General features: G+C 47.2%; 1 protein-coding gene across 2 annotated transcripts in view; it reads right to left on the bottom strand.

Annotated features, from left to right (window-relative positions):
* The window catches only part of hivep3 (HIVEP zinc finger 3), a 270,815-nt gene that overhangs the window by 164,769 nt on the left and 78,440 nt on the right, over nucleotides 1-27,606 (bottom strand). For both annotated transcript variants that reach the window (XM_033045001.1, XM_033045004.1), the window contains exon 3: nucleotides 10,692-10,782. The gene's annotated coding sequence lies outside the window, so the exon portion shown is untranslated. The remainder of the gene's footprint in view (nucleotides 1-10,691; nucleotides 10,783-27,606) is intronic.

The following is a 27,606-nucleotide window of genomic DNA, read 5'->3' as shown; positions in this document are numbered from 1 at the left end:
CTGTGAGGCAGCAACTCTACCGCTGCGACTCTACATGCCACCCAGTCTTCCAATATTGTAGTGAATTCCTCATCCAAACAGCAGACCAGCGGGGGCTGAAAGGGAAACTCGGGCAAAGCCTCCAACCTCTCGTTCCTGGCCAGCAGCAAACAACTTCATTTTGGCTACTAAATCCCAGATCATGCATAGCAGAGGCAGTGGTTATTAAAATGAAGAGAGGCATCATCGATAGGCAAGACACTCAGAAGCTTTATCCAAGGGTGGAAATGTCAAGGGCTAGAGTGCGTAGCTTTAAACCCCTGTCCCACGGTACGAGTTCATTCCAAGAGTTCTCCCGAGTTTGCCCTGATTCGAACTCGGAGATTTACGGTAATGGCCACTCGTCGGTACTCGGGGCTCTCATGGACATTTTTCAACATGTTGAAAAATCTTCACGAGTCTTCCCGAGCTTACCTGCCGTTAGCGAGTCTTCCCGAATACCTGCCGTTAGCGTTACGAGCCGCTAAGAGACGTCCCCGAGCTCCGACGTACCCGCTACGTTCATTCTCCGTGCTTACCCCGAGTTTAATTTTTTTTAAACTCGGGAGAGCTCTTGGGATGAACTTGCACTGTGGGTCAGGGCTAAGGTGAGAGGGGAAACGTTTAAAGGAGATGTGCAGGGCAAGTATTTTTTCCCGGAGAGAGGTGGAATGTGCTGCCAGACGTGGTGGTGGAAGCAAATACTATGGTGGCATTGAAGAGTCTTTTATATAGGCGCATGGATATTGACCAAAGGACGTGGAAAGACTGGATAGACTCAGCTTGTACTCGCTAGAATTTAGAAGATTGAGGGGGGATCTAAATAGAAACTTACAAAATTCTTAAGGGGTCGGACAGGCTAGAGGCAGGAAGATTGTTCCTGATGTTGGGGAAGTCCAGAACAAGGTGTCACAGTTTAAGGATAAGGGGGAAATCTTTTAGGACCGAGATGAGAAAAACAATTTTCACACAGAGAGTGGTGAATCTGTGGAACTCTCTGCCACAGAAGGTAGTTGAGGCCAGTTGATTGGCTGTATTTAAGAGGGAGTTAGATGTGGCCCTTGTGGCTAAATGGAGAGAAGGGGGTATGGAGAGAAGGCAGGGATGGGATACTGAGTTGGATGATCAGCCATGATCATATTGAATGGCGGTGCAGGCTCGAAGGGCCGAATGGCCTACTCCTGCACCTATTTTCTATGTTTCTATGTTTCTATGACCACATGCACCCTAGTTCTTCATTGCGATGGAAGAAAGCATGCAATCTCCATGTTGGTAGCAGCAATGCCAGCAGAATGAGAGACAATCTGATAAGAGGTTTGTCCTTGCTGGAAGCGTTCTCCTCAGGGGCTGCCCCTCACTGCAAGCAAGAATGTAAAGGCTTGAGCTGACGATGAACTCCTCAGCTTCTCGGTTCCATTTGATCGTATCACCACGGCATCTTAACCTCATCCACCTCCTTTGGTTGCATATCATTTAATATCTTCGCTTAGCTTAAACCCATCGTTTGATATTTACTATCAACCCCACAGCCCCGTCATATCTTGTGTGGGGAGAGAGTTCCAGTTTTCTCTGTTCCCGCACATGACGTTCCTCCTGACCCCCTGTACACACACCCACACTCTAACCTTAAAGGTTACACCTCCCATGAGAGGAAATAGTTTCATCACTGTGCCCCATTAAACTCCTGCGTTGCCTTATACATCATGATTAGGTCGCCTCTTAACCGACCAGACGCAAGCAAATAGCAGCCTTTTCATAATTTAACCTTGGTACCATTTGATGCTTCGGGCGGCACAGCGGTAGAGTTGCCCCCTTCCAGCGCCAGGGACCTGGGTTCAATCCCGACCCAGGACGTTGTCTGTGTGAAGTTTGCACGTTATCCCTGTGACCTGCGCGGGTTTTCTCTGGGTGCTCCGGTTTCCTCCAACATTCCACAGACGTGCGGGTTTGTAGGTTGATTGGCTGAGGTAAAAATTGGAAATTGTCCCTAATGTGTGTAGGATAGTGTTAAGCCCCTGTCCCACTTAGGAAACCTGAACGGAAACCTCTGGAGACTTTGCGCCCCACCCAAGGTTTCCGTGCGGTTCCCGGAGGTTGCAGGTGGTTGTCGAAGGTTGCAGGTAGTGGAAGCAGGTAGGGTGACTGACAAAGACCTCCGGGAACCTCCGGGAACCGCACGGAAACCTTGGGAGAGGCGCAAAGTCTCCAGAGGTTTCCGTTCAGGTTTCCTAAGTGGGACAGGGGCATTAGTGTGAGCGGGGTGATTGCTGGTCGGCCTGGACTCGGTGGGCCGAAGGGCCTGTTTCCACGCAGTATCTCTAAACTAAAACGGAACTATACGTGAACTGAGGCAAAGAGGGACATATAATGGCTGATTCTGTGGGGGTAGAGGGAGGGGAATGCAAAACACAGATAGTTTTATCCAACCACCATAACTCTCGCCTCTAGGTCACCTGGACATCCCTCTCTGGCACAGCTCGCCTTCCCCTCCACTTCAGCGCTGCCTTGCTTGCACTATGACTTTGTCCCTTCTCCCAGATTTCTTAATGACCAAAATAGCTCATGCGAGCTGTCAAAACTTCAACCCCAGCTGCTTTACATTGCAGAGCATGTTATCAGGCAACCAAAACCATCCTATCACCAACTAGAGAGCAGTCCTGACATCCCAGCGACCCCATTGTAGACCTTCGCACTATTTTTAATCGGACTTTGATGGACTTTATCTTGCACTAAACATGATACCCTTTATCTTGACACAAAAGGTTGGAGAAACTCAGCGGGACAGGCCGCATCGCTGGAGAGAAGGAATGGATGACGTTTCGGGTCGAGACCCTTCTTCAGACTTGATCTTCTTGAGTTGCTCCAGCTTTTTGTGTCCATCTTCGACTTGAACCAGCATCTGCAACCAGCAACCAGCTCTCGACCCGAAACGTCACCCATTCCTTCTGTCCAGAGATGCTGTCTGTCCTGCTGAGTTAATCCAGCATTTTGTGTCCATCTTAAGGCAGGACGAGGACAGGATTATCTTGTTTGGATGAGGTCAATAGAGCAGGAAAAACACCCTCACTGATGATATGATAGTGGCGTTTAGGAGACTTTTGGACAGGAGCATGGATATCAGGGAATGGAGGAATATGGATTACAGGCAGGCAGATAAAATGTCTTGACCACTGACATTGTGGGCTGAAGGGCCTGTTTCTGTGCTGTACTGTTCTATGTTCCAAGAAGACATTATCCTCGTGAATCAGATGTTGCTTCTAAAAGTTTAATTGGCCTTGATAATGGGGATTGAAACGTCCATAATGACGTTTGGCCAATATTCCCCTCTCCAACACATCATTAATAAACAGATCTCGCTGTTCAAGCCACATTGCTGTTTGTGTCAACTTGCTGCACGTAAATTAGCATTTCAGAGAGTCATGAACATTGCTCCAAATTATACTTCATTGACTGAAACACTTTGTGACAGCTGAGACTGTGCCGAGCCGTTTTTGCCCAAATGTCCCTGATATCCATGCGCCTGTCCGAAAGTCTCTAAAGGGCCTGTCCCACTGTACGAGGTAAATCAAGATCTCTCCCGAGTTTAAAAAAAAATCAAACTCATGGTGAATGTACATAGCGGGTACTTCGGAGTTCGGGACGTCTCTTAGCGGCTCGTAACGCTGACGGCAGGTACTCGGGAAACGCGGTAAGCTCGTGATGATTTTTCAGCATGTTGAAAAATGTCCACGTGAGCCCCGAGTATCTACGAGCGGCTATTACCGTAATTCTCCGAGTTCGAATCAGGGGAAACTCGGGAGAACTCTTGAATTACCTCGTACAGTGGGACAGGCCCTTTAAACGCCACTAGGAGGCTACCAAAGGCTGAATCAAAGTAGTATGGCGGAACGAGGAGGAGAGTGGGTCGGGGGGGGGGGGGATTTTCAGGGTTCAGGGTCAAGGTGAGGTGGCTAAGGTGAAGTTAATATAATTGGAGGTGAGCAGCAAGTCAACGGTGGAGTTCACTGATCGTGACAACATGTGGAGATGAAGGAATTAGAGAGGTAACGTTACTGTCTAATGCAATCTAGGAAAGACATGCTGGAGTTTGGGTGCTGATTGTCTAAGACAATTCTCACTTTCCTTCCAACGTGGTTTATTCCTTTCCCATGTATAGGAAGGAACTGCAGATGCAAAGATAGACACAAAATGTTGGAATAACTCAGCGGGACAGGCGGCGTCTCTGGATGGAAGGAATGGGTGATGTTTCGGGTCGAGACCCTTATTCAGTCCTTCAGGTCTTCAGTCCTTCAGCATGTTGGTTCCATCTAGGCTTCAATTTAGTTCTGCGTGGACTGGGGCTGAAGAAGGGTTTTGACCCGAAACGTCACCTGTTCCTTTTCTCCAGGGATGCTACCTGCCCCGCTGAGATACTCCAGCATTTTGTGTCTCTATTGCTTTTCCATACTTATTTTGGAATATTTTTTTAAAACTTATACACATTGAGAGAAGGTGAGAACCCCATGGCCCATCAAGCTCACTCTGCCATTGAGTAAAATCATAGCTGATTTGATGGTAACCTCAGCCCTGTCTACAACATTGGACCATTGTCTAATTGTCTACAACATTTGTCTAATTGTAGTCCTGTAGGTCTGTGTCCAAGATGGCTGCCGTGAAGAGAGAGTGGACGCTGGCGCGCTTTGGCTGCCGCTGCTCTCTCTTCACACTGTGTTTTTGATTTTCTGTTTTTGGATTGAATTCTGTTTTTAATTTGTGTCTCTGTGATGTCTTTATTACTTGTTATATTCCGATTTTATGTTTTTATTCCGATTACTATGTAAGGTGTCCTTGAGATGTCTGAAAGGCGCCCATTAAATAAAATTTATTATTATTATTATTATTGATAAAAACCCTTTCACCCGCTTGCTTCTCACAAATCTATCTATCATTCAAAGACTCGGTTGCCAGCATTCCACAAGAACGAGTGTTCCAAAGACTCATAACTCCTTAAGAGAAAACATTTCAGCTAATCACTAGGGCAATCACTACTGACTCCTCAATGAGTTCCTCCAGCAGTTTGTCATTTGCTCAACATTCCAGCATCTGCAGTTTCTTGTATTGCCTCTTTCCAGATTGTTCAGTGAATTATCCCATCCAAGTGGTCCACACCGTGGCACAGTGGTAGAGTTGCTGCCTCACGGCGTCAGAGATCCTGGTTCAATCCTGACTATCGGTGCAGAAGGTAGAATGTTTGTACGTTCTCTCGGTGACCTGCGTGGGTTTTCCCGGAGAGCTCCGATTTCCTCATTCACTCCAAAGAGAGGTGCAGGCTTGAAGGCTATTTGGCTTGGTAAAACTGTAAACTGTCCCTGGTGTGTGTAGGATAGTGTTAGTGAGCGGAGATCGCTGGTCAGTACGGACTTGGTGGGACGAAAGATCCTCGCTGTATCTCTAAACTAAACAACACACATTTGGCAGCTGACAACCCAGGTATGAATACGGATTTCTCTAACATCCCGTAACCCTTGCTTTCCCTCTCTCTCCGTCCCTCCCCCACTGTATTTCTCCCGCTAGTTTCACTATCCTCTTGATTAGATTTTACTGATTGTATGCCTCGTTGTCACCTTCCCCATAGCTAACAATGCACCATTGTGCATCTCCTTGATCATCGTCTGCTTTGATCTGTCTTTTGAACACCTTACCCTTCCATATCTCTAGTGTCTCCCTCTCCCCTGACTCTCGTCTCGACCCGCAACGTCACCCATTCCTTCTCTCCAGAGATGCTGCCTGTCCCGCTGAGTTACTCCAGCGTTTTGTGTCTATCTTCGGTGTAAACCAGCATCTGCAGTCTCTTCCTACACACATGTATCGGTCTCCATCCCATGCACGACTAGATGTCGACCACAATGCGAGATGAACGGCCAAACTAGAAGAGAGAGCTTCCAAAATCAGCAACGTCAAGATGTTTCTCTCGTTTTGATGCCTTTTAGGGATCTCAGCCAGAGCAAGCAATAGGTGTCTGGAAATATTAGGTTATGGGGCGATTATGCTCCAGCAAAGGATTTTAAGAGTGTTGGCTTGCACCTCTGGAAAATCTTTCTTGAATCTTATTATGGCTGTAGGTCAATGATGAAATTAGAAAACGAGTCCAAGGGAGTGAAGGAGTACGAGAGAGACCAAGCATTCAGTGAGGAGGGAAGAAGAAGAACAGAACAAAATGAAGGGTCTTCCTCTTGCGTATGGCGTGCACAGCCTTAAAGCCCTGTCCCACGGTACGAGTTCATTCCAAGAGCTCTCCCGAGTTTTAAAAAAATCAAACTCGTGGTAAGCACGGAGAATGAACGTAGCGGGTACGTCGGAGCTCGGGGACGTCTCTTAGCGCTAACGGCAGGTACTCGGGAAGACTCGCTAACGGCAGGTAAGCACAGGGAAGACTCGTGAAGATTTTTCAACACGATGAAAAATCTCCACGAGAGCCCCGAGTACCGACGAGTGGCCATTACCGTAAATCTCCGAGTTCGAATCAGGGCAAACTCGGGAGAGCTCTTGGAATGAACTCGTACCGTGGGACAGGGGTTTAAAGTTGTAAAGGGCAACTTGTTCTATTTGTTCTTATTCGATTGTGCACGCCGGGTTGATTGCATTGGTCGAAACAGGGCGGACCACGTGAAGGTTGCAATCTCCCACCCCAAAACTGAGGGGTGAATGATATGGAGGTGTGTGAGAGAGAGAGGAATATTTCAGGTGATGAATGAAGCAAGCGAGTTGTGACTGAGCATAAATGGGGAGTGAGTGAGTGAGTGAGTGAGTGAGTGAGTGAGTGAGTGAGTGAGTGAGTGAGTGAGTGAGTGAGTGAGTGAGTGAGTGAGCAGCCCGTTTAGTTTAGTTTGGAGGAGCGGCTCTAATGACCATTGTTGATCAAGTTAGATTTAAGTTTTTTAGACTTTAGAGATACAGTGCGAAACCAGGCCCTTCGGTCCACTGAATCCGCGCCGACCAGCGATCCTCGTACTAACACTATCCTACACACGAGGGATCATTTACAATTTTTACTGAAGGCAATTGACTGACAAACCTGTACGTCTTTGGAGTGTGGGTGGAAACCGGAGCACCCGGAGAAAATCTACGCGGTCATAGGGAGAACATAGAAACTCCACACAGGCAGCACCTGTGGTCAGGATCAAACCCGGGTCTCTGATGCTGTAAGGCAGCAACTCTACCGCTGCACCACCGTATCAACCCGTCCGTGTGTGGAATCGAAGGGCAATGCTCAGGGGATTTTAGCTTTCATGAAAATGCTGTCGATGACTTTGCGCAGCGCGGTGGCGCAGCGCTAGAGTTGCGGCCTTGCAGCGCCAGAGACCCAGGTTCGATCCTGACTGCGGGTGCTGTCGGTGTGGAGTTTGCACATTCTCCCTGTGACCGTGTGGGTTTTTCTGCGGGTGCTAAAATTTCCTCCCGTCTCTCAAAGTCATGCAGGTTTGTAGGTTAATCGCCTTCTGTCAATAGCCCCTAGTGTGTAGGATGGAACTCGTGTACGGCACTCGGAAGACCCGTTTCCACGCAGTATCTCAAAACTACAACCAAACTGAGACTCCACTTCTGAGCGTGGGTTTGAAGATGAATTTCCAACTTGACTGATAATTAAAGCGAGCGTTTTCCTGGAACTCGGAAATGCAATGTCCAAGTAAACAGTTTGCTGGCCTTTGTCGCAATCCAGTAACTAAGCCTACATTTAAAAAAAGACAAGTATTAAAAACAGATGTTGTGAAACCTCGGTGGCTTTCGTTGGCTTAGGAGCACGCTTTTCAACAAATCCCAGTGTTGGCTGGAGCCGCTGAGATTTCAGCCGTCCCTTTCTCCCCTCTTCAGCTTGGAAACCAGGTTACACTTAAAACGACTGGCAATGGGTCGATACTTCCCTCAGCACAATGTCTCAGTCTGCCTCGACCCAGCTCACAGACCACCACAGACGCTATCCTATGTGTAACATGAACTTGCAAATGCTTTCCAGTTGTCACCTGCCTGCCAGCTAAACATAACCTGAAGCTACTAGCCTGCAGTGATGGGTCTCTTCCATTGTTTACTGATGGTAAAACAGATTAGATCGTAGAACAAGGTACACAAAATTGCTGGGGAAACTCAGCGGGTGCAGCAGCATCTATGGAGCGAAGGAAATAGGCGACGTTTCGGGCCGAAACCCTTCTTTAGACTGATGGGGGGTGGGGGGGGGAGAAAGAAGGAAAAGGGGAGGAGGAGGAGGAGCCCGAGGGCGGGCAGATGGGAGGGTGGGAGGAGACAGCTAGAGGGTTAAGGAAGGGGAGGAGACAGCAAGGGCTAGCAAAATTGGGAGAATTCAATGTTAATGCCATACGGACGCAAGGTCCCCAGACGGAATATGAGGTGCTGTTCCTCCAATTTCCGCTGTTGCTCACTCTGGCAATGGAGGAGACCCAGGACAGAGAGGTCGGATTGGGAATGGGAGGGGGAGTTGAAGTGCTGAGCCACCGGGAGTTCAGGTAGGTTATTGCGGACTGAGCGGAGGTGTTCGGCGAAACGTAGAACATGTCAGCACGGTGGCGTATGGGTAGAGATACAGCCTTGAAGCCCTGTCCCACAGTACGAGTTCATCCCAAGATCTCTCCCGAGTTTTAAAAAAAATCAAACTCGTGGTAAGCACGGAGAATGAACGTAGCGGGTACGTCGGAGCTCGGGGACGTCTCTTAGGGCCTCATAACGCTAACGGCAGGTACTCGGGAAGACTCGCCATACAATCACAGGGAGAACATGCAAACTCCACGCAGATCAGAATCAAAATCGTTTATTGTCATTTGAACATTTAAGTTCAAACGAAATTGCGTTTCTGCAGTCATCATCAAACACAAAAAACCAAAACGCACAATTAACACAATTCCACACAAAACATCCATCAGAGTGAATCCCCAAACACCTCCTCACTGTGATGGAAGGCAGAGTCTTCTCTCTTCCCCGTTCTCTGTGCCCATTCTTCTCCCGCAGTCAAGCAGTCAAACTGCTGCATCGAGCCGATCGAGGCTCCTGATGTCAGATGTTAGAGCCCCCCCGGCGGGCGATGGTAAGTCCCGCGGCCGTTTAAGCCGCGCCGGGCGATGTAAGGCCCCGCTCCGGGTCGATTTAAACCCCTCGATTCGGGCGGGCAAAGATATGGCACCGGAAGTCAGGATTGAACCTGGGTTGCTGGCGTTGAGACAGTCACATTAACTCATGCCACTAATAGCTACAAAAGTCTAAAAAATCCACAACAGATCAGGATGACCATTTGCTGAAGGCGCTATCAGCTACAACTTCTGCCTTGTTTTCATTCTCATTCCAGAAATTGCACGAATCCCTGTGAAAAATCCCCAAAATTCACTGGTTACATCAACAATCCTATTATTACAAACTGATGATCTCCCAAATCCAATACTCCTCGAATAGACACAAAACGCATCTGCAGTTCCTACCAACACATCCAATACTCCTCAGTTACATCAATAATCATGTAAATCCATAGTACCGGCCACACAGTGTGTCCCAGTTATACTGAATGAATGAATAAGTTTATTGGCCAAGTATGTACACATACAAGGAATTTGCCTTGGTGCTCCGCTCCACGCAAGTAACAACACGGCAGACAGTAAACCATTAAGAATAAAACATAAAACATAACAAAATAAACCATGACGTTCCCAACATCGTCAGTGCACCAGAAGTCTTGCCTTCCCCAGTTATGTCAACAGACCTGGCACTACACCAGTCAGTATAATTGTACCAACTTAATTATATAACTGTGTTCACGTTAATATGTGGATTAGTGAGCATCTGTATACCAAAAGACAATTCAAGAGTAAAACACCAGCTGTACAAAGGCAAAAAACTAACAGACAAGGTAGACACAAAATGCTGGAGTAACTCAGCGTGTGAGGCGGCATCTCTGGAAAGAAGGAATGGGTGACGTTTCGGGTCGAGACCCTTCATCAAAACATCGTGCCTGCCTTCTCCCCATATCCCTCGACTCCATTAGCCCCTAGAGCTCTATCTAACTCTCTCTTAAATCCATCCAGTGACTTGGCCTCCACTGCCCTCTGTGGCAGGGAATTCCATAAATTCACAACTCTCTGGGTGAAAAAGTTTTTTCTCACCTCAGTCTTAAATGACCTCCCTTTTATTCGAAGACTGTGGCCCCTGGTTCTGGACTCGCCCAACATTGGGAACATTTCTCCTGCATCTAGCTTGTCCAGTCCTTTTATAATTTTATATGTTTCTATAGGATGCCCCCTCATCCTTCTAAACTCCAGTGAATACAAGCCTAGTCTTTTCAATCGTTCCTCATATGACAGTCCTGCCATCCCAGGGATTCAGACTTCTTCAGACCCTTCTTCAGACTTCTTCAGTCTCGGCCCAAAACGTCGCCCATTCCTTCTCCCCAGGGATGCTGCCTCACCCGCTGAGTTACTCCAGCACTTTGTGTCTACCTTCGATTTTAACCAGCATCTGCAGTTCTTTCTGACACACTAACAGAAAATGCCCGACCAAAGACCTTAGTTCCAAGTAGACACTAGTTCCAAATGAGGAGCACAACAACAGATGAAGAAGTGGCCTCCAAGTCTGACATCCTTACTACAACCAGAGACAAAAAAACTAATTGCTTAAGCGTCAATTCACAACGTATTTACCTTGTGGTTTATCCAGTTATCGGCACAGATTCATTCCTTTTTTTCTTGCATGTATGTGTTCCTTAACATTAACTCAGATTTCCCAATTTATCTGCAAATACAAAAATAAAACATATAAATAAATGTTTCAAAGTTGTCAACAGTGGAATACAATACCTATTTTTATTTCTGGTTCTGCTCCAAATACTTTAGGCTTTAGAGATACAGCACGGAAACAAGGCCCTTCGTCCCACCGAGTCCGCACTGACCAGCGATCACCCCACTAACACTATCCCACACACTAGGGACAAGTTACAATTTTTTACTGAAGCCAAGCAACTTACAAATCTGTAGGTCTTTGGAGTGTGGACGGAAACCAGAAACCCCGGAGAAAACCCACGCGGTCCCAGGGAGAACGTGCAAACTCCGTACAGGCAGCACCCGTAGACAGGATCGAACCCGGGCCTCTGTAGGGCAGCAACTCTACTGCTGCGCTACCTTGCCGCCACTGAATAGCTGATATTTACTGAAAAACTAAATTGTTCAGAAAGCCGCAACATCTAATAATAATAATAATAATGCATTTTATTTGCTGGCGCCTTTCTGGACATAAAATCACAATGCATTTATCAATATTAAAATCAGGTTGATTAAAAATAAAAAAAACAAAAAACAAAAATACACAAAACATTTTAAGTCATTAAAATCAGGGTGAACATGGTGGAAGTTATGTCGGGTATGCTAATCTAAACAGGTGTGTTTTGAGTTGTGATTTGAATTGATCGATAGTGTCCAGGTGACGGATGGGAGGTGGGAGAGTGTTCCAGAGACGTGGGGCAGAGCAGCTGAATGCTCTGGCACCCATGGTGCTGAGTCTAAATGTGGGGACAGTTAAAATTGCAGCTGAGGAGGAACGAAGTGACCGGGAAGGAGTGTATGGTAGCAGCAGGTCAGAGAGGTATTGGGGAGCAAGGTGGTGTAGGGCTTTGAAGGTCAGCAGTAAAATCTTGTAGTTAATCCGGTGGTGCACAGGGAGCCAGTGGAGCTGAGTGAGGATGGGTGTGATGTGGTCCCATCTGTGAGAAACGACCCCTTTCAGAAGGAAGATAGACACAAAATGCTGCAGTAACTCAGCGGGACAGGTAGTCAACCCCTTTTAGAAGTTCCTTTCTCCACTATTTCAATATATTTATTATAAATCTCACCAGAGTAAATATCACCTTGTTACTCACATTAATTACAGCTCAACTTTCCTCTCTTTATTGCCTTGGAATTTCTACAGGTTTTACTTTAGTTTAGAGATACAGCGCGGAGACAGGCCCTTCACACCACCGGGTCCGCGCCGACCAGCGGTCCCCGCACATTAACACATCCTACACCCACTAGGGACAATTCTTACATTTACCAAGCCAATTAAGCTACAAACCTGCACGTCTTTGGAGTGTGGGAGGAAACTGAAGATCTCGGAGAAAACCCACTCAGGTCACGGGGAGAACGTACAAACCCCGTACAGACAGCACCCGTAGTCGGGATCGAACCTGGGTCTCCAGCACTGCATTCGCTATAAGGCAGCAACTCTACCGCTGCGCCACCTTGACCTGCCCTCATTGTGTTGGCTGAGAGCATGGCCAGGATCATGTGAAGGTTGCAATCTCCCACCCCACTCTATCTAACAGTGTTTAAGAAAGAATTGCAGATGCTGGAAAAATCGAAGGTAGACAAAAATGCTGGGGAAACTCAGCGGGTAAAGGCAGCATCTATGGAGCTGACTTCAGGGTCTGAAGCAAAGAATCATCGACTTCCAGGCCTTCCCTCATACTGCACTGCGCCAATCACGGGCATCAGAGACCCGGTTCGATTGTGACCACGGGCACTGTCTCTACAGAGTTTGTACAACCTCCATCTGCGGGTGATGAATCTGTGGAATTCGTGGCCACAGAAGGCTGTGGAGGCAAAGTCAGTGGATATTCCCTGCAGATCGATGTACTTATCAGAAGTTTCTTAAAAGCCACTATTGTACCTGCCTCCACCAACACTCCAGTGCATTCCAGGCACTCGTCATCATCTATGTAAAAAATAACTCAGCCCGCACATCCACTTGAAACCTTGCCTCTCTCGCCTTCAAGCTCTGTCCTTTAGTATTTGATATATTCATCCCAGGAAATAGATTCTGGCTGTCAACTCTATCTATGCCTCTCATAATTTTATATAATTCCATCATGTCTTCCAGTAATCTCCGGCATTCCAGAGAAAACCATCCAAGTTTGTCCAACCTCTCCCTGTAGTATCCAGGTATCATTCTGATGAACCTCCGCTGCACCTTTTCCAAAGCCTCGACAGCCTACCTGTCGTGGAGCGACCAGAATGCCACATAATACCCCAACTCCAAATACATAGATCGGCAGGGAATAGACAATAGACAATAGACAATAGGTGCAGGAATAGGTCATTTGGCCCTTGGAGCCAGCACCGCCATTCAATGTGATCATGGCTGATCATCCCCAATCAGTACCCCATTCCTGCCTTCTCCCCATATCCACTGACTCCGCTGTTTTTAAGAGCCATATCTAGCTCTCTCTTGAAAGCATCCAGAGAACCTGCCTCCACCGCCCTCTGAGGCAGAGAATGGAGGAATATGGCTTATGAGCAGGATTGTTCCTGGCATCAGACATTGTGCGCTGTGGGATTCATTGCCACGGAAGACTGTGGAAGCCAAGTCAATGGATATTTTTAAGGCAGAGATAGATAGATTCTTGATTAATACGGGTGTCAGGGGTTGTGGGAAGAAGGCAGGAGAATGGGGCTAAGAGGGAAAGATAGGTCAGTCATGATTGAATGGCGGAGTAGACTTGATTGGCGGAATGGCCTAATTCTGCTCCTGTAACTTATGAACTTATGAGGCAGATGTCGGTGTCAGCGCTCAGTAACTCATCAAATGATCCATTGTAAGCAGTCCATGGTACTAGATGCTCGACAATGCCTCCCAATACTCCGAGCTTTCATACGGATCAAAAGACAGCTTATCGGCACTACAACAATGGCAGTCTTCGAAACATCGCCTGATGGAGGCAGTGGGTGAGGTTAGTGTGTAAATAAAAATCCAAAGAAATCCTTGTTCTATATATTTCTTCCGCCTCCCTCCTTTCTCATTTAGGATACTGGTTCTGGGTTTCATGGAGGAAAGGGAAAGAGAGAGAGAGGGAGAGAGAAAAGAAAAAAGTAATTTGTGCATTCGGCCCGACAATATGTCTCGAGCGACAGGGAGCGGAAGTGAGAAACCAAGAATGGCAGTTTGCGCCGCCCGCTCACCTCCCTGCCCCTGCGGCCCACGCAAGGCAGAATCTGTGGGCGGCAATCTAAATTTAGACACCCAGTGCAATATTTAGCCTTTTTCAGAATGACAAAGAAAACCCCAGGATGTGGTTTGGTGCAGGAAGTGGACGCGTTCAGCGATGACGTCCTCGTGCCGCCAAGAAGCAAACGTGTTTGTGCGGTAACGATCCACATCTTTTAAGACTAGAGGATGCTTGTGTATTGTGTGATTTTTTTATTGTACCGCTGCTGGCATGTTCATTTCACTGCACTTCATTGTGCATGTGACGAATAAATCTGACAATTGACAATAGATAGTAGACAATAGGTATAGGAGTAGGCCATTTGTCTGTCCCATTTAGTTACTCCAGCATTTTGTGTATATCTTCTGACTGACCTCATTTACTTCCAACTTTCCTTCCTTAGGTTAGTTTATAGGCACAGCGTGGAAACAGGCCCTTTGGCCCACCGAGTCCGGACCGACCGGCGATCCCTGCACATTAACACGACCTTACACACACGAAGGACAATTTAACATTCACACCAAGCCAGTTACCCAACAAACCTGTACGTCTTTCGAGTGTGAGAGGAAATGGAAGTTCTCGGAGAAAACCCACGCGGGTCACGGGGAGAACGTGCCTATTGCATACAGCCAACACCCGTAGTCGGGATCGAACCCAAGTCTCTGGCGCTGCAAGTGCTGTAATGCTGCAACTCTTCCACTTTGGCACCGTGACACCCTAAATTATTCGCTGCATTTCCATCACTTTAGTGAATTGGCTTCATTTTTCACAGCATATTATAGACAATTCTCTCCTCATAATCGATAGATGGAAAATCTAATCATTTTTGCATTTTCATTCACAATCTTTTTCCGTGCCAACCTAAAAGATCATTTTCCGTGTGGCTTTGTGTCTGATTTGGGCTTCAATAAACTTATTTTTGATGGAAAATAACCTCTGTGTCATCTTTGCAATAACTGCCTACTCTCCACCGAAACTAAGTTGATCAAGAGGCATCTAAACCGTGACTGAAATCGCACACACAGTGCTCAACGAGCTGAAATTAAAGAATCTAAATCTGATCTCTGCTTCAATGAATCATCATTATTTTTCCATGGGTAATTGCAACGCTTCAAGAACTTCAGGAAGACTTACCAGTACTTCAAAGTAAAATGCACAAGCTGGATGCTGCTCCAACCATGGGGGAGTCAACTGGTCTGAGGTGCTTTTACTCCTCAAACAAGACACTAAACGTAATGGTAAATGGTAGGGAATTGAAGAATGTGGGTGAACAGAGGGATCTGGGAATAACTGTGCACAGTTCCCTGAAAGTGGAATCTCATGTAGATAGGGTGGTAAAGAAAGCTTTTGGTGTGCTGGCCTTTATAAATCAGAGCATTGAGTATAGAAGTTGGGATGTAATGTTAAAATTGTACAAGGCATTGGTGAGGCCAATTCTGGAGTATGGTGTACAATTTTGGTCGCCTAATTATAGGAAGGATGTCAACAAAATAGAGAGAGTACAGAGGAGATTTACTAGAATGTTGCCTGGGTTTCAGCAACTAAGTTACAGAGAAAGGTTGAACAAGTTAGGGCTTTATTCTTTGGAGCGCAGAAGGTTAAGGGGGGACTTGATAGAGGTTTTTAAAATAATGAGAGGGATAGACAGAGTTGACGTGGAAAAGCTTTTTCCACTGAGAGTAGGGAAGTTTCAAACAAGGGGACATGACTTGAGAATTAAGGGACTGAAGTTTAGGGGTAACATGAGGGGGAACTTCTTTACTCAGAGAGTGGTGGCTGTGTGGAATGAGCTTCCAGTGAAGGTGGTGGAGGCAGGTTCGTTTTTATCATTTAAAAATAAATTGGATAGTTATATGGATGGGAAAGGAATGGAGGGTTATGGTCTGAGCGCAGGTATATGGGACTAGGGGAGATTATGTGTTCGGCACGGACTAGAAGGGTCGAGATGGCCTGTTTCCGTGCTGTAATTGTTATATGGTTATATGGTTAAACAGATTTATCGCTCTGCTGGGATCTAGCGGTGTCAAAATCAAGGCTACATTGTAACATTTATCAGGGGCGGCGCAGTGGTGCAGCCGGTAGAGCTACTGCCTCACGGAGTTGATTATTAAGGGCTTGGACACACTAGAGGCAGGAAACATGCTCCCGATGTTGGGGGAGTCCAGAACCAGAGGCCACAGTTTAAGAATAAGGAGTAAGCCATTTAGAACGGAGACGAGGAAACACTTTTTCTCACAGAGTGGTGAGTCTGTGGAATTCTCTGCCTCAGAGGGCGGTGGAGGCAGGTTCTCTGGATGCTTTCAAGAGAGAGCAAGATAGGGCTCTTAAAAATAGCGGAGTCAGGAGATATGGGGAGAAGGCAGGAACGGGGTACTGATTGGGGATGATCAGCCATGATCACATTGAATGGCGGTGCTGGCTCGAAGAATGGTCTACTCCTACTCCTGCACCTATGTCTATTGTCTATTGAGTCAGAGGCTCCGGTTCGATCCAGACCTCGGGTGCTGTCTGTGTGGAGTTTGCACCTTCTCCCTGTGCTGGTTTGTAGGTTCATTGGCCTCGGGAAATTGCCCTGAGTTCGTTGGGAGTGGGAGTGGGAGTGGAATAACAAAGCACAGGTGATCGATGGTCGGCGTGGACTTGGCGGGCTGAAGGGCCTGTTTCCATGCTGTACCTCCTCAAATACTTTAGACTTTAAAGATTCAGCGCGGAAACAGGCCCATTGGCCCACCAAGTCCATGCCGACCAGCGATCACCCGATACACTTGCACTGTCCTTCACACAAGCGACAATTTAGATTTTTTTTTTTTTAAAACAAACCCAATTAACCTACAAACCTGTACTTCCTTGGAGTGTGGGAGGAAACTGGAGCGCCCAGAGAAAACCCATGCAGTCACAGGGAGAACGTACAAACTCCGTACAGACAGCAGGTATCGAGCCCAGGTATCGAGCCCAGGTATCTGGCGCTGTAAGGCAGCAACTCTACCGCTGCGCCACCGTGCCGACCCAAATACATAGATATGTTTAAAAATGGTTTCATTTTGAATGATGAGGTTTGGCTGCACAAGCTAGACGTGTATCTAGGATCAACAGATCATCTAAATGAGCTAAATTTGCTCGAGTATATTACGAGATTAGGTATTTAGCGAGAATTTATAACCCAGGATGGGAGGGAGTCCAAATCAAGAGGCATTTGCGAGAGCCAGTGGTGATATCAGGAACCATTGCTGCACATAAAGGGCGATGGAAACATGGTATCGTGTTCAGCACAGATATTGTGGGCCAAAGGGCCTCATTCTCCTGCCTTCTCCCCATAACCACTGTCACCATCGTTAGTGCTGAACTGTTCTGTGTTCTATCATCTCCCGAATGGTGAACATATTTGAAGGTGGGCAAGAGGGAACTAAAGCTGACAGATCGGGCTGCACGGCAGCACAGCGGTAGAATTGCTACCTTACAGCGCCAGAGACCCAGGTTCGATCCTGGCTATAGGTGCTGTCTGTATGGAGTTTATACGTTCTCCCAGGACTTGCGTGGGTTTTCTCCGGGTCATCCGGTTTCCTCCCACACTCCAAAGACGTACAGATATGTAGGTTAATTGGCTTGTGCAAATGGTAATGGGCCCTGTCCCACTGTACGAGCTCATTCAAGAGCTCCCCGGAGTTTAAAAAAAAATCTAACTCGTGGAAGCACGTAGAATGTACGTCGCAGGTACGTCGGATCTCGGGACGTCTCTTAGCGGCTCGTAACGCTAACGGCAGGTACTCGGGAAATGCGGTAATCTCGGGAAGACTCGTGAAGATTTTTCAACATATTGAAAAATGTCCATGAGAGCCCCGAATATCTACGAGCGGCCATTACAGTAAGTCTCCGAGTTCAAATCAGGGCAAACTCGGGAGAACTCTTGAATGAACTCGTACAGTGCGACGGGGCCCTAGTGTGTGTAGGATAGTACTAGTGTACGGGGTGATTGCTGATCGGCGCGGACTCGGTGGGCCGAAGGGCCTGTTTCCGCGCTGCATCTTTGAACTTAACTAAACTAATAAGCAGAGAGCGATGCACTATCAAGACGAGACAGCAACATCCGTGATACTCAGAACTGGCTTTCTGTCAGAATGCAGACAAACGACAAGGTGTGAAACAGTAGCAGTGGGCAGCGGGTAAAATGGAGCATCAGCGTGCAGCTACTCGAACCTGCTTGAACCGCAAGTGGAACAACGCAGCCTCACAGGCTCACACTTCACACAGGAAGTTCTCAGGGCATTAATTAAACTTGACTTATTCACAGACGGCAATGTGGCCGCAAGAACCGCAAAAGATGAAAAATATGGGAATCAACTTGCATCAAGGCAACTACTGGAGAGTCACGCCAAGGTGTATTGCTGATAGCACAGATGATTGCTACATATGTTAGCATGTTCTTTTAAAAAGGAGATGAGGAGAAATTTGTTTAGTCAGAGGGTGCTGAATCTGTGGAACTCGTTGCTACAGAGGGTTGCAGAGGCCCAGTCAGTGGATATTTTTAAGGCAGAGATAGATAGATTCTTGATTAGTACAGGTGTCAGAGGTTATGGGGAGAAGGCAGGAGAATGGGGTTAGGAGAGATCGATCAGCCATGAATGAATGGCGGAGTAGACCAGATGGGCCGAATGGCCTAATTCTACTCCTATCACTTATGACGATCTAGATATTCACAATTGCGAAGATCTGAGCTCAAAATCCCGACTGCTACTCAAATGCAGCTGAGTGAGGGCTGTACTGTTTTAGAGATACAATGTGGAAACAGGCCCTTCGGCCCACTGAGTCCCCGCACACTAGCACTACGCGACACACTCAGAACAATTCACAATTTACAGAGGCCAATCAATCTACCAGCCCGCACGTCTTTGGTACGTGGGAGGAAACAGGAACACCTGGAGTAAGCACAGGGACACAGGGAGAACGTGAAAACTCCACACAGACAGACTGCACCCGAGGTCGGGATCAAACCCGGGTCTCTGGCGATGTGAGGCAGCAACTCTACCCATGCACCACTGTGCATGTTCATAGGTTCTAGGCGCAGAACGAGGCCATTCGGCCCATCAAGTCTACTCCGCCATTCAATCATGGCTGATCAATCTTTCCTTCTCAACCCCATTCTCCTGCCTTCTCCCCGTCTTTACTAATCAAGAATCACCGGTTTAAAAACACCCGTTGACTTGGCCTCCACAGCCGCCTGTGGCAGCGAGTTCCAGAGATCCATCATCCTCTGGCTACGGAAATTCCTCCTCATCTCCATCCTGAAGGTGCGTCCTTTAATTCTGAGGCTGTGCCCTCTAGTTCTAGACTCCCCCAATAACCGGAAACATCCTCCCCACGTCCACTCTATCTAGGTCTTTTCTTCACAAAAAAACAATCCATATTGCACCTTCTCCATCCCGGTATTCTGTACAAGGTGTGCTACAATCATACAACAGATTCCAGCAATTCCTCTCTTACTAGCAAGTCAAACTAGCAAGTTGGCAATGCTACATTTTCTCCCTCCTCTCTCAAGGAGTTGAACGGCATTTGCTGCCCTCTCACCCAGGGGAACATTTTCGGAATCCATCGAACCGTGCATTACATTCCACAAGGCAATATTTCTCACTGATCAGCTTTGTCGTGGACTATTTGACATTTTAATTTCACGAACAGAAAGACTTCTTGGAAGAAGACAGCTGAATGAATATTTATCCCCTGCTGAAGTACCCTGCCGATGCACACCAGATTGAGTTCTCCCTCAGTCCCATTCATTCTGTGACATACGCATCAACAGATGGCCACTTCCAATGTCAGTTTACAGGAAGGCATCAGATCATAAATTCAGTGAAGGTTAAACCATACCTGCAGCAATGGACTGATATTAAGCCCAGGAAAATTAGTTTTATTTTCATGAGATATGTTTATCTGGTTCCTTGAGTAAAGGATATGGCTGAATGGTGGTTGGATTCTTTCGACTTTAGATACACAGCATGGAAACAGGCCCTTCGGCCCATCGACCCCCACACACCAGCACTATCCTACTCACTGGCAAGAATTTACTTTTGTTTTTGCTGAAGCCAATTAACCTACAAACCTGCACGTATGTGGAATGTGGGGGGGAAACTGGAGCACCCGGAGTAAAACCCACGTGATCACAGGGAGAACGTGCAAACTCCGTACAGACAGCACCTGCAATCAGGATCCAACCCAGGTCTCTGCTCACAAGGAGAACGTACAGACTCCGTGCAGACAGCAATCCATGGTCAGGATCGAACCCGGGTCTCTGGCGCTGTGAGGCAACAACTCTACCGCTGCGCCACCGTGCCGCCCCATTCACAGCGTATCAACAAATGACATGGTCTCGCTTCCCCATTTCCTTCGGTCATATGTAAAAGAGGCAGTCAAATGCAGAAGCATTAACATCTGCACCCTCGTCCAGACACACACACACTTTCCTAATGAGTTCAACCTCACAAGATTAGCATTGGCTTCAAACTTTCTCTGCCCTCAAGACAGAAGAGAATTGCAATCTGCAGCTAGAAAACGTCGCAGCGTATGCTCAACACAAAGGCATCTTATTCACCTTCTGAGCATTTTCCAGCTATTTGGTTCAATTAGATTTGGTGACAAATTACTAACTTCTTCCCAACAACTCTCAGGGTCTTGAACACTACACAACACTAACCTCAGCTGTGAACTCTGTCCCATCTTTGATCGCACTGACAACTCCAGGGTTTTTTTTGGCACCAGCATTGGAGTTATTAATTTTGTTTAAATATTTTTTTGTTCATTATGCACTCTCTGTGTGTATTGCAAGTGTATTTACAAGCCTGTTATGCTGCTGTGAGTAAGAACCTCATTCTTCCATTGCTGGTACATCTACGGCAATTAAACCCTCTTAACTCTTGACCCAATCCAAAGGTTATTTTTGTGTGCAGCGTTCACATACAACATACCTAATCTTCTCTCGTGTGTAGGAAGGAACTGCAGGCGCTGGGCAGCACGGAGGCACAGCGGTAGAGTTCCTGCCTTACAGCGCTTACAGCGGCAGAGACCCGGGTTCGATCCCGGCCACGGGTCTCGTCTGCACAGAGTTTGTATCATCTCCGCATGACCAGCGTAAGTTTTCTCCGAGATCTTCAGTTTCCTCCCACACTCCAAAGACGTACAGGTTTGTAGGTTAACTGGCTTGGTATAAATGTAAAATTGTCCCTAGTGTACGTAGGATAGTGTTAATGTGCGGGGATCGCTGGTCGGTGCGGAATCGGTGGGCCGAAGGGCCTGTTTCCACGCTGTATCACTAAACTAAGCGTAGAAGGAATGGGTGACGTTTCAGGTCGAGACCCTTCTTCAGGTCCTGACCTGAAACGTCACCCATTCCTTCTATCCAGAGATGCTGCCTGTCCTGCTGAATTACTCCAGCATTTTGTGTTTATCTTGAGTTGTCTCTTGCCAGTGTGAGTCCCAACACAACACTTGCTCAGCGGCTTATTGCAGCAATTGATGTGAATGCAGTGTGTGTGTGTGTGTGTGTGTGTGTGTGTGTGTGTGTGTGTGTGTGTGTGTGTGTGTGTGTGTGTGTGTGTGTGTGTGTGTGTGTGTGTGTGTGTGTGTGTGTGTGTGTGTGTGCGCGTGCGTGTGTGTGTGTTTTCACAGTTCATCTCTATTTGCTCCCGACAACAGGGCCGGCAGTGGTCTGCAACGTCACTCCTTTCTCCGGGGACATCAGCCGCTTTGTGCAGCAGCGGTACATTATTGATTTTCCTGGCTGATCTCTCTTGGAATCAGTTCACGAGATGTGGCGCCATTGTGACAGGTTCAAGGTCTCTCGCCGGCCTCCCGTCACTTTTGTAACAACCACAACCAACTTGACCGTTTGTTAGGACAACCTGTCACGAGGACAAACAGCGCATTACACAATCAAACAGCAAGACAGCACGACCATTAGGAATCTGACACAGAAGTTGGACATGTGTGAAATACATCACAATGCTCCTGACTGCTCATCACTGAGGTTGACTCGCGGTTTATGTCTGCAGATGGCAGGTGTGAGCCTTGTCAGGTTTAGTTTAGTGATGCAGCGTGGAAACAGGCCCTTCGGCCCACCCAGTCCGTGCCAACCAACCATCACCCGTACATTACACTTACAGTTTCGAGTTTAGATTCATTGTCACGTGTACCGAGGTACAGTGAAAAGCTTTTGTTGCGTGCTAACCAGTCAGCAGAGAGACAATACATTACAATCGAGCTGTTTGCAGTGTATAGATACATGATAAGGAAATAACGTTTCGTGCAAGGTAAAGCCAGCAAAGACCGATCAAGGATAGTCCGAGGGTCACCAATGAGGTAGATAGTAATTCAGCATTGCTCTCTGGTTGTGGTGGGATGGTTCAGTTGCCTGATAACAGCTGGGGAGAAACTGTCCCTGAATCTGGAGGTGTGTGTATTCACACTTCTATACCTTTTGCCTGATGGGAGAGGGGAGAAGAGAGAGTGGCCAGGGTGTGACTCGTCCTTGATGATGCTGCTGACCTTGAGAAGTGGGAGTGGCATTCGTTCTATCCCACACACCACGGACAGTTTACAGAAACCCAATTAACCTACAAACCTGAGATAGACACAAAGTAACTGGTGTAACTCAGCGGGTCAAGCAGCATCTCTGGGGACAACGGATAGGTGACATTTCGAGCCGGGACCCTTGTGGGAGAGTCTATTACCAGAGGACAGCCTCAGAATAAAAGAACATACCTTAGAAAGAAGATGAGGAGGAATTTATTTAACCGGAGGGATGTGAACCTGTGGAATTCAATGTCACAGACAGAAGTGAAGGCCTCGTCTGGGTATTTTTAAAGCGGAGATTGACGTGTTCTTGATTAGTGCGGGTGTCAAAGGTTACGGGGAGAAAGCAGGAAATCGGGTTGAGAGGGAAGGATAGATCAATCATGATTGAATGGATGAGTAGACACACGATGGGCCGAATGGCCTATTTCTGCTCCTATGTGTTATGGCCTTGTGACCCTTGTCCCTGGCATCTGACATCTAATGCCATCGCAAAGCAGAAATACCCCTGGCCAAAACAATGTGAAACCCCCTTTCTAGATGCGATGGAAGATTCTTTGGCCACTCACAGTGGCTGTGTGCTTTTTTGTTCAAATAAACTTAGGAAATGTTCTTTACGGAGACGTTTTACTTTTAATTCATTCCCAGGATATTGGCATCCACTAGCAAGAACTCCATTTATTGCCAACTCATATTACTGCTGAACCCAGTGACCTGTCAAGGCAATTAGCAGTCAACCACTTTTCTGCATCTGTTACTGAGCTAACAGTGTTTCCCCGTGGCATTAAAGAAGCTGCCGGTCACTATTGTTGATGCTTGCTTCTTCCCAGATGTTTAGCTTGGTTTAAAGCTGCAGCGTTGAAACAGGCCCTTCGGCCCACAGAGTTTCCGCCGACATACAAGGCAGCACAGTGGTAGAGTTGCAGCCTCCCTGCGTCAGAGACCCGGGTTCAATCCTGACTATAGGTGCTGTCCGCATGGAGTTTGTACCTTCTCCCCGTGACCTGTGTGTGGGTTTTCTCCGACATATTCGGTTTCCTCCCACACTCCAACCTCCAACGACAAAATTTACAATTTTTACCGGAGCCAATCAGCCTACAAATTGGAGTCTTTGGAGTGTGGAAGGAAACCGGAGCTCCCGGGGAAAACCCACGCAGGTCACGGGGAGAACGAACAAATTCCGTTCACACAGCACCCGTAGTCAGGATCGAACCCGGGTCTCTGGTGCTGTATAGCAGCTACTCTACCGCTGCGCCACCGTGCCGCACAGGTCAGCTTCCCATCCCGTGTGACTGGCAGACTGGCATCGGGGAGTCATCAAGGATCCGTGACACGCCAAAGGTAGGCCTCCACATACTGAGCACAGATAGATCGGCCAAAATTGATGTTGAAAGAAGCAATCTCAACTTCCCTCAAGAAATACTGAAAATTTGAATAGTTATTGTAAAGACTGCAAAGTTCATAAGTACATGAGCATTAGGAGCAGAATTAGGCCATTCAGCCCATCATGTCTACTCTGCCATTAAACCATGGCTGATCAATCTCTCCTTCCTAACCCCATTCTCCTGCCTTCGCCCCATAACCCCTGACACCCGTACTAATCAAGAATCTATCTCTGCCTTAAAAATATCCATTGACTTCGCCTCAACAGCCTTCTGTGGCAATTAATTCCACCCTCGGACTAAAGAAATTCCTCCTCATCTCCTTCCTAAAGGAACGTCCTTTAATTCTGAGGCTGTGGCCTCTGGTCCTGGACTCTCCCACTAGTGGAAACATCCTCTCCACATCCACTCAATCCAGGCCTTTCACTATTTGGTTAGTTTCAATGAGGTTCCCCCCTCATCCTTTTAAACTCCAGCGAGTGCAGGCCCAGTGCCGTCAAACGCTGATTCGTGTCAAAGTTATTGTTATTGAAATATGAAGCAGCAAGAGGGCTATAATTTAATTGCATTATGTGGTCAGGGTCAAATATGCATGAATGTTACATCCAATTCTTAAACCTCAAGTCTTCATTTTATCCCACACTTTACCCCCCTTTAATCATCTCCTCTTAAAACTACCACAAGTTTGCCACATGCACTGATATAGGATGAAAGAATGGATCGACTGGGCTTATATTCACTGTCATTTAGAAGGATGAGAGGGTTTCTTATAAAAACATATAAAGTTCTTAAGGGATTGGACAGGCTAGATGCAGGAAAACTGTTCCCGATGTTGGGGGAGTCCAGAACCAGGGGTCACAGTTTAAGATTAAGGGGTGGGCCAGTTAGGACTGAGATGAGGAAAAAACTATTTCACCCAGAGAGTTGCGAATCTGTGGAACTCTCTGCCACAGAAGGCAGTGGAGGCCAATTCACTGGATGTTTTCAAGAGAGAGTTAGATATCACTCTTCGGGCTAACGGAATCAAGGGATTTGGGGGGAAAGCAGGAATGGGGGACTGATTTTGGATGATCACCCATAATCATATTAAATGGCAGTGCTGGCTCGAAGGGCTGAATGGCCTACTCCTGCACCTATTTTCAATTTCTATGCTGACTTTTGTCAGCAGTTCGAACAGCTATATTCAGTCAAATCCGTCAGTTCACTGATCCCATGGGCGTCTCTTCCATCAATGTCACAGAGAGCTACAGCGTCGGAAATGGCCGTTCGGCCCATCAAGTTCATGCCGGCCATCAACCACCGATTTACTCTAATCCTCCACGAATCCCATTCATCTTCCATTCTCTTCAATGGTTGGGGACCAGCTTCACCCGGGATCGCAAGAAAATACAGAAAATTGTGGACGCAGCCCAGACCATCACACAAACCAACCTCCCTTCCATTTACTCAATTTACACTTCACGCTGCCAGCAACATAATCAAGGACGAGTCTCACCCCGGTTACTCCCTCTTCTCCCCTCCCCCATCGGGCAAGAGGTACAGAAGTGTGAAAACGCACACCTCCACTTTCAGAGGCAGTTTCTTCCCGACACCTGAACCATCTATCAACAACTAGAGGGCGATCCTGACATATTATCTACCTCATTGGAGACCCTCGGACTATCTCCAATCGGACCTTGCCGGACTTCATCTTGCACTGAGCTTTATTCCCTTTCTCATCTATTTGCACACTGTGAACGGCTCGATTGTAATCACCTATGGTTTTTCTGCTGACTGGATAGCACACAACAAAAGCTTTTCACTGTACCTCGGTACACGTGACAATAAACTAAATGATAACTGCATCCAAATTCCACCTCCCATTCACAGACACTGGGCAATTCATAATGGCTAATTAACTAACCATCCCCAATCACCTGTGGGTGGACACAAAGTGCTGGAGTAACTCAGCGGGTCAGGCAGCATCTCTGGAGAAAAGGAATAGGTGACACTTCGGGTCGAGCCCCTTCTTCCGACGTAAGAACTAACTTACAGCACATATGGCACCAGCATAAATGGGACTGGGACATAGGGACATAGAAACATAGAAGGTAGACTAAAAGTGCTGGAGAAACCCAGCGGGTGCAGCAGCATCTATGGAGCGAAGGAAATAGGCAACGTTTCGGGCCGAAACCCTTGGAACGTTGCCTATTTCCTTCGCTCCATAGATGCTGCTGCACCCGCTGAGTTTCTCCAGCACTTTTGTCTACCTTCGATTTTCCAGCATCTGCAGTTCCTTCTTAGAAACATAGAAAGCAGGTGCAGGAGTAGGCCATTCGGCCCTTGGAGCCAGCACCGCCGTTCAATATGACCATGGCTGATCATTCAAACTCAGTTCCCCCGTTCCTGCTTTTTTCCCCCATATCCCTCGATTCCGTTAGCCCTGAGACGTGGGTGAGAGACTGACAAAACGGCAGTAATTCAGGATTCAATGAAGCGATGGGCCTCCTGGGAACAATTAAATACCGGCGGTCCTCTGTTTGATGTACAAGAGCATCTAATTGCCTTTCTCAACCCTGCAGTTGCATAGTTCATTAACTCCAATCTCTAATGTGAGCCCGATGGCAGTGGTCATTGACGTCAATTATAAGAGCTCTGCCGACAATATTCGTCGCTATTTCTGGCTATTTAATTAATTTTTCTCAGAGCTCCTGGGGAGAAATCACCAGAGGGCACAGGGTTAAAAGTAAGGCGTGAAATGGTTTAGCGGGGGTTTACAGGAAGAGGTTTTTTAAATTCAGTGCATGGATGGGCTTCGGAAGTCACTGCTCGAGAAGCCAGCGAAGGCAAGAGATTCTCGCGGCACGTGAGAGATATCTGGACAAGCTGTTGAACCACAAAGGCATAGCAGGCCACTGGCCAAGTGCTGGGAAATGGGGTACTTGCTGGCCAGTATGGACAAGGTGGGCCGAAGGGCCTGATTCTGTGCAGCAAGTGTAACAACTCCAGGGCTACATTGCTCACCCATCATTCCTTCTACAACTAACTCAAGTCAGAGTAACATAGAAACATAGAAAATAGGTGCAGGAGTAGGCCATTCGGCCCTTCGAGCCTGCACCACCATTCAATATGATCATGGCTGATCATCCAACTCAGCATCCTGTACCTGCCTTCTCTCCATACCCCCTGATCCCTTTAGCCACAACGGCCACATCTAACTCCCTCTTAAATATAGCCAATGAACTGGCCTCAACTACCTTCTGTGGCAGAGAATTCCAGAGATTCACCACTCTCTGTGTGAAAAATGTTTTTCTAATCTCGGTCCTAAAAGATTTCCCCTTTATCCTTAAACTGTGACCCCTTGTCCTGGACTTCCCCAACATCGGGAATAATCTTCCTGCATCTAGCCTGTCCAACCCCTTAATATCTGGACAAGCTGTTGAACCACAAAGGCATGGCAGGCCACTGGCCAAGTGCTGGGAAATGTGGTACTTGCTGGTCAGTATGGACAAGGTGGGCCAAAGGGCCTGATTCTGTGCAGCAAGTGTAACAACTCCAGGGCTACATTGCTCACCCATCATTCCTTCTACAACTAACTCAAGTCAGAGTAGTATCCTGGAATGGATCTTAATGGCCTAAAATAGGTACAAGGTGAGGGGAGGAGGACCGCTTATTACTAAT

This window comes from Amblyraja radiata, chromosome 27 (assembly GCF_010909765.2).
Source record: "Amblyraja radiata isolate CabotCenter1 chromosome 27, sAmbRad1.1.pri, whole genome shotgun sequence".
NCBI lineage: Eukaryota > Metazoa > Chordata > Chondrichthyes > Rajiformes > Rajidae > Amblyraja > Amblyraja radiata.
The sequence above is the reverse complement of the archived record's forward strand: the minus strand, read 5'-3'. Positions and strand labels throughout refer to the sequence as shown.